This window comes from Dysidea avara, chromosome 4 (assembly GCF_963678975.1).
Source record: "Dysidea avara chromosome 4, odDysAvar1.4, whole genome shotgun sequence".
NCBI classification, from domain to species: Eukaryota; Metazoa; Porifera; class Demospongiae; order Dictyoceratida; family Dysideidae; genus Dysidea; species Dysidea avara.
The window spans coordinates 9496536-9503962 of record NC_089275.1 but is presented as its reverse complement, the minus strand read 5'-3'; the positions used below and the strand labels follow the sequence as shown (position 1 = coordinate 9503962).

The 7427-nt window shown below is 39.4% G+C and overlaps 1 long non-coding RNA gene across 1 annotated transcript; it reads left to right on the top strand.

Moving 5' to 3' along the window:
* The first annotated feature begins 400 nt into the window (after nt 1-400).
* On the top strand, nt 401-2151 carry LOC136254191 (uncharacterized). The gene is made up of 3 exons (XR_010700352.1): nt 401-854; nt 904-1713; nt 1769-2151. It is a non-coding gene; the product is annotated as an uncharacterized lncRNA (long non-coding RNA).
* Nucleotides 2152-7427: the final 5276 nt, after the last annotated feature.

The following is a 7427-nucleotide window of genomic DNA, read 5'->3' as shown; positions in this document are numbered from 1 at the left end:
ATGGAACGGCTTCCCCGGATACACATAGTTGCAGACCTTAAAAGAGAAAATGATAACAAGCAACAAAGCCACGCAAGAATGCTGCTGTAGGTCATGGTGTTGCGTTTGGATAGTAAATCAGCTAAACGGCGATGAAAAGTGACTGCTTCCCAGTGTTGGGAGTAACGCATTACATAATTAACGCGTTACGTAATATTATTACTTTTGTAGTAACTAAGTAATATAACGAAATACGCTATAAAAATGGGTAATATAACTCAAGTTACTTTACTTACAAATGTAACGCGTTACCTAAGTGATATAGTTACTGTAACGAGTCTAATATTACGTAATATTATTGTTAGGCGCAATCTATGAATTTGCGCAGTTTATAAATTACGCTGCGCATTTTGTGAATTCATAAAATGCGCAACAATTTATAAATTGCGCAGTTGTCCGGCTTGGCTGACATGGCAAGGGCAACAATACGGTTGTATCGGTTGTTGACCTACTGTCGTTCTAAGCGTTAGATCACGAGATTTCCTCGTGCAGTGCATGCGAGGTGTGAGTTTCTCTCGGAGTTTCTACTGAGTTGGAGATACAGTGTCGAAAGAGGTCACGACAGAGAGATACTGAAAAGTTCTGTAGAGGAAAATATCTTGATCCCAATCACACATCCAAAAGCAAAACAGTAACGGAGGAGAAGGCGCAGAAGTTAACAGACGTTTTGAATGGCTGGACTCAACAGAAGCCGGCCGCCGGATTTCCCAACCTTTTCAAATTCTGCAGTGGGTTATATGACAAAGAAGTTTGTTTTGTTAAACTACCCAGGCCTGAAGTTGGAAGATGTTCTATGTTTGCTTGCCAAACATAGGGTAAGAATCCATCATGTTTGTGCCTGCCCTTCACAAAGTCTGTAATTAGCTACAGAATACATGAGAATGACAAAACCGTCTTTGACCACCATAGTTTAGTTACAACAGTTGATGACTTATTAGAGCATGTGCATTCAACTGAAAATGTGGACATGTGGGCAACAAGAAAACACTCGCAGAGGTATGGAAGTATAGTGAATTATGTATGCTATCATATTCTCAAGCATCACAAAAAATTAATAGCCACTAGTCATAAGACTCTGAACGTGGTTGTGGAGATGAGTAGTTAATTATATTATAGCAATCTTCTATACTGAAGAAGTAGTTTGGTTCTCAATTCTGTAATAATGCCAAGCTGTTAATTGTGAAGGACATGCAAGTCAGGCTGGATTTTAGCTGATACTTTTGGCAAGAAAGATCAAACCTTCACGATCCCCATAGGAATAGCAACTATAGTGTTCTGTGATACAGTACATTTTGTGTATCACGTATCACCATCAAAAAATTGTTCGATACAAAACTGTATCATGATACTATACTGAAGTGGTCATGGCTATAGTTATGACTGGTATAGCTAGCATAATAGCTAATAGTTGTAACAATATCCACTTTATCTGTACCTTATAGAACCGACACTGATTCTGCATTCACTGCGTATGAGAATGTCAATAAATTATATAGATGACAATTAGCTTGTTGTTCTATGGGTGAATTGGTGAATTTCTTTTCATTATCTGTTGTGCCGATGAGTTATGATGTGTCATGCCCATTAACAGATAATGTTTGTTTATTTAGAATCATTGGATGACTATTGTCATTCTTGTGGAATGATTAGTTAGGATGATGATAGAATTGATTGGTGAGGTCTAGTTATGTAAACGAATTGTGTATTCACGTGTGGACTCCATGCATAGGTCAGGTGCAATTGTTGCTCATGGGGGTACCATGAACGGTCTTTAGGAAGACATGTGGTTACAGCCAGGCAAGATGAAAATGAATATAACTTTTCTGGGGCTTGCTATTCATGAAATGGAGCTGCACCTTTGTAACTAATGTATTGGAGTATAATGATATGTGTCACACAACATACCTGATTCCATGCAAACACTATATGTTTGCACTAATAACCTTATCACACAGAGGTGGCATTATGTAACCGCATGTGTTACATCTGCACACATGAGATAATGTGAGAGTGAAACTATAAGTACATGTACCATTTGGACTGGACATGATGTGACATGATGTTGGACACGAGCTACAATACACCAAACCTTATGTGCTGATACACGCTTCATTACTGGTATTAATGCTTTACAGTGACCAGCACTGAAGCAGCATATGCGCTGTGTTGGTATGTGCTGGACAACTGCTAGATAAAATATAGCGACAGGCTGGACTCGGTAGTCCCTGCGCCCATGAAAGCTAACCCACATGGAGAGATATCAGCAGATGGAGAGATATTAGCAGATGAGCCTGCTACCACAAGTAGTACGCAGAGAGAAAGACAGTGTGCACCTTATCCAGGTCAGCTGCAGAGTCCCCTGGGCACAATCAGCCTGCCCAGTATAATAATAATACGCAAGGGAGAGATATCCAAAATAGAAAACGGAAGCTAGTGCGTCACGGCAATCTTGACCCATGCATGTTCCTTGTAGTAAAATCTCGAGTAAGCATAGCTATTAAGGGGTTTATTATACCTCCCTATGAGCAGCCATGATAGCTACGCACTTGAATCGGCCAAGAACGTAACGGCGGTACACTGAATGGACCAGAATCCAGGCAGTTCACAAAATGCGCAGCTCTTACGGTAGTTCACAAATTGCGCAACAATTTATAAACATTTTATGAATTCACAAAATGCGCAGCGCAATTTATAAACTGCGCAAATTCACAGATTGCGCCTAACATTATCACTACAATTAACGAAGTTACTAATCTCGTTAGTTATCCTCTGAATAACGCCTAGCCACAACGAAGTAAAGAAGCCTACTGAATGAAGCTTATTCACCAGCTTCTTACTTATAACCAACAATTGCACAATGTACAACAACGTAATCATGTCACGTGATAAAGTGGTAGTTTCACACGTGATAGCTTAAGGCTGTGGACACAAAATAATATAATATGTAATAATATTATAGTTACTTTATTTTATGAGTAATATGTAACTGTAACTAAATAGTTCAGTTGCAAGTAATATCTAATCCAAAACAGCCAAGCTGTAAAAAAAAGAATGCGGCCCTCAAAGAGTTATGAGCGATTATCCACGAAAAATAATACCAATATGTTGTCACGCCTACAGGGTAAACCGCTTACGGGAAGAACCTGAAACTCAGTGGGTGAATAGGTTAACTATTGAACCTCAAACCTTTTGTGGATTGAAAGAAAATCGAGCTAAAACCAGCAGGATACAGCGAAAAAACCAACAGTGTGTAACAATTACGCAATCGAGATTAACTAAATAAAAACGACTACTTTCCACGCCCATTATAGAAAAACCGCTTGTGGTAGGTAATGCTTTGAAATTCACTGTACAGATGGAGTAATCATCTTAGAAAGGATCTTCAATGGTGTAAAAGAATCAGACTTAAAGCCACGGAGTTATAAGATGAAATCAAACTTGGTGTAGCAAGTGCGAGATCGAGATACTCTAATAGAGCAGTCACCCTAATAGAGCAGTCACCCTAAAAAGAATTCAAAAGATCAGCTAGAACTTAGTAACCTGTATAGAGATAAGCTACAAACAATTAAACCTGTAGAGATATCAGCTACAAGAAATTACCTCGTAGGGAGTTCAACTACGTAGTTCAGCTAGAAGAAGTCACCTTGTAGAGAGTTCAGCTACAAAGAAACCAACATGTAGAGAGTTCAGCCACAAACAAATCGCCCTGTAGAGGGATCAGCAGCTAGAAGAAATTACCCTGTACAGAGTTCAGCTACAAAGAAACCATCATGTAGAGAGTTCAGCTGCAAACAAATCATCTGTAGATAGTTCAGCTACAAACAAATCACACTGTAGAAAGATCAGCTAGAAGACGTCACCTTGTAGAGAGTTCAGCTACTAACTATAGCTAGAAGAAGTTACTTTATAGAGAGTTAAGCTACAAACAAATCGTCCTGTAGAGAGGTCAGCTAGAAGAAATTACCTTGTAGATAGTTCAGTTACAAACAGTTCACCCTGTAGAGAGATCAGCTAAAAAGACGCACCTTGTAGAATGCGTTTAGTTGCAAAGAAACCATGCACCATGTAGAGTTCTGTAATAAATATATATATATAAATTTGTACATTTATTGATAAAATCAGAAATATTTAAAGTACTCATCTGCTTCATCTTTTCTTCTTTCCTGTGGAAAAGAAAAAAAAAGATAGGTTAAAAAACCCCAAAGCTGGCCTATGGTATACAAATACAAAAAGAAGTGAAATATAATCCAAAACAGCTAAGCTGTAAAAAAAGAGTGTGGCCCTCAAAAAGGCTATGGTGAAAAAAGATGTGAAATCCAAGGCGGCGGCCAAGAAATGGCTGTGATTGTAGGTTAATGGTAAAAATTTAACAACGACAATTCAGGTGAATTTAGAGTGTCCACTTATATTAATGCAAAAGTCATCACTAATTACAAAATAGCTGACACACAGGTTTTAACAAATAGTTCACATAAAAATCTCGGTATTATAATATCATCAGACGTATCTTGGGATCAACACTACAAAAAAATAATCCCTAAGACCTACAGAATGCTAGGACTACTCCATCGCAGCTTTAGCAAGCATCAAACAGTGACAACCAAGAGAACTTTGTATATTTCCTTAGTGAGATTGTAAGTTATATACAGTTCAGTGATTTGGAAACCTAACCATATCAAGCAGGGGCGGATCCAGCTGCAGGGGGAGGGGGGGCTTTGGGGGCTGAAGCCCCCTTCATATTTAGGCTTTACTTGATCAATATGCTGAGAATTATAATGAAATAATATTATTGTCTTAGCATAATTATGTGATCACTAATAATACAAATACTCATAAAACCACCTTATAAATATCTTTCCAAGGTATTATCAGTGGATTTATGCTAAAGTTTATGCAACAAGGACGTGGATCAGCATTGGAGGTGTACAAGATCGAGATACTCTAATAGAGCAGTCAGCTAACTACTCTAATAGAACATTCACTGGAAACATGTAGCTATTTGGTTCTGTTATGAAATTTTTCCAAATCTGCCTACACCTATACATACAATGAAGTGTATTGGTCTGTTTAAAGGGCTTCATTCATCCACTTGTGTAGTTAATATGCATGACAATACTTAATTCAGGTACACAATTTCCATTGAAAATGCTCTCAGATTCAATCTTGTATTGTTCAAATTTCAAAATTTTCCACTTTCAAAATTATTATTCTACCATGCACCTATTTAGTGTTGTGCAATTGTGAGAGGTGCATCATGTACTTGGTTGTCTGTACCTACCCAAACTTTTCCATTATAGCAAAATGCTTCAGAGAGCCATACCTACAATCTAAAGGCAGTATATATAATCTACAGGCAGAAAATATCATGAATTTTATGTGGGAATGTCTCCAAATTGCAGTATTTTTTACAAAATTTCCTGGGGGGGAGGCATGCCCCCAGGCCCCTCTAGTTCCAGCATGCTTTTGCTGTGAAGTGCATGTGCTTTGCACACCTCTACCCAAGAGATTAGTACCTTGAGTTATAGCCCCCTTCATAAATCCTAGATCCGCCCTTGTCAAGGATGTCACACTTATTGAGCAGGTCCAGAGAAGAGCAACAAAGTTTATTTTAAATGACTATAGTTCTGTTTATTAGTATAGCTAGCTAGTATAATTATTGTATTAGCTTATATAGTAGCTATATAGCTAGTTAGCTAACTATAGCTATATACATGCAATATGCATGGTGTCTATTAGCTAGATATACCAATATATATCTACTGAATGATTGGATCGCGTACTGCTTGCAACTAGCCATAGGACCTTGGAGTTACTGCACGATGGCTATGTCTTAGTGGGAAACACGGATCCCTGGTGATATATGTGCGGGGAAACACGAATCCCTATAGGGATATGTGTGTGCGGTGAAATATTAAAAAAATAGCTACGGGAAACACATATATATCACTGACAGCTTTTGGTGGGAAACACAGATCCCTAGTGATATGTGTGCGGGGAAACACGGATCCCTAGGGATATGTGTGCGGGAAACACGTTACCCGGGGAAACATATATCACTGTGACAGCGGATTTAGGGGGGAGGGGGTGCTTGGGGCGCTGAAGTACCCCCTCCAAAATTTTACAATAAGCAAGCTAGGAAGCTTCTAGAAGCTGTAGCACAGGTGCAGTTGCATTTTATACACATATATGGGCAATGAAAACATGGAAAGAGCAAGGGGAATAGCTAATCTTATCCAAGAATTACTAAGAGTGGTTCAAAATTATACTTTGGAGTAAGTCTTACCTTAGAAGTTGCTAAATCAAAAATACTCTAATAGAACAGTCAACTACTTTAATAGAACATCCATCATTAAAACTATAATATTTTCAAGAAGTTACCAGAGTGTAAGCTGAAATTAAACCTATTCTTCTAGACCTGTGCACTGCTACCCTCACCATTGTACCAAACATCCTGCCATATACCAATCACTTCAGGTAAAAGATTTATACTTTTAATGTACTATAAATTGTATAAAACATCATTAATTGAAAATCTATTCTGAAAAATAACCTTTTCTGTCAAATAGTTTAAGTTTTTAAGGCTCTGTTACAAACTTGATTCTTGGGTTGAAATGCTTCTCTTGCAAATAAAACAGTAGTCTTATATCAAGACACACGGTAGTGTGTCGTGCGGCTCAAGAAGCCGGCGCGCCACACCGTGAGTTCAAGACACACGGTAGTGTGTCGTGCGGCCCAAGAAGCCGGCGCCCCTGCTTCTGCCAATATCCAAGATGGTGCCCGTCTTGACATCGCCATGAATGGTTTTTGGGGTGGAAGAAGTGAAAGATGTTTTGTGGATGTGCGGGTGTTCAACCCTCTGGCTGCTTCTAATGCGTCCTCATCACTGGCCTCCTGTTATCGGAGGCACGAGAACATTAAGAAACGTGCGTATGCTCAGAGAATTCGTGAGGAGGAGCATGCCTCTTTTACCCCCCTGGTAATGTCTGCCTCTGGTGGTCTGGCTCATGAGGCTTCTGTTTTTTATCAACGCTTGGCTCATCAACTTTCAAACAAGTGGGGCGATGATTACTCTGTTGTCATGGGGTGGTTAAGGTGCTGTCTATCTTTTTCTCTCTTGCGGTCCTCCATACAATGCATCCGCGGAGCCCGCTCATCCATCGGTCACTATGTTAAGACTCCCCCAATTGTGGAGCTGATTCGGGCAGAGTCTCAGTTTGCCGTGGACTAAGAAAGTCCCGGTTTGTCCAGCACAGGCCATTTATGTGCTGGGGGTGGTAGGCAAGGGCAGTCCATCAAGCCCGGGTAAAAAAAAAAAAAAAAAAAAAGCGCGCCACACCGTGAGTATACTGACAGGAAGAACGAAAACGTCATTTTCACACCTTTGTATC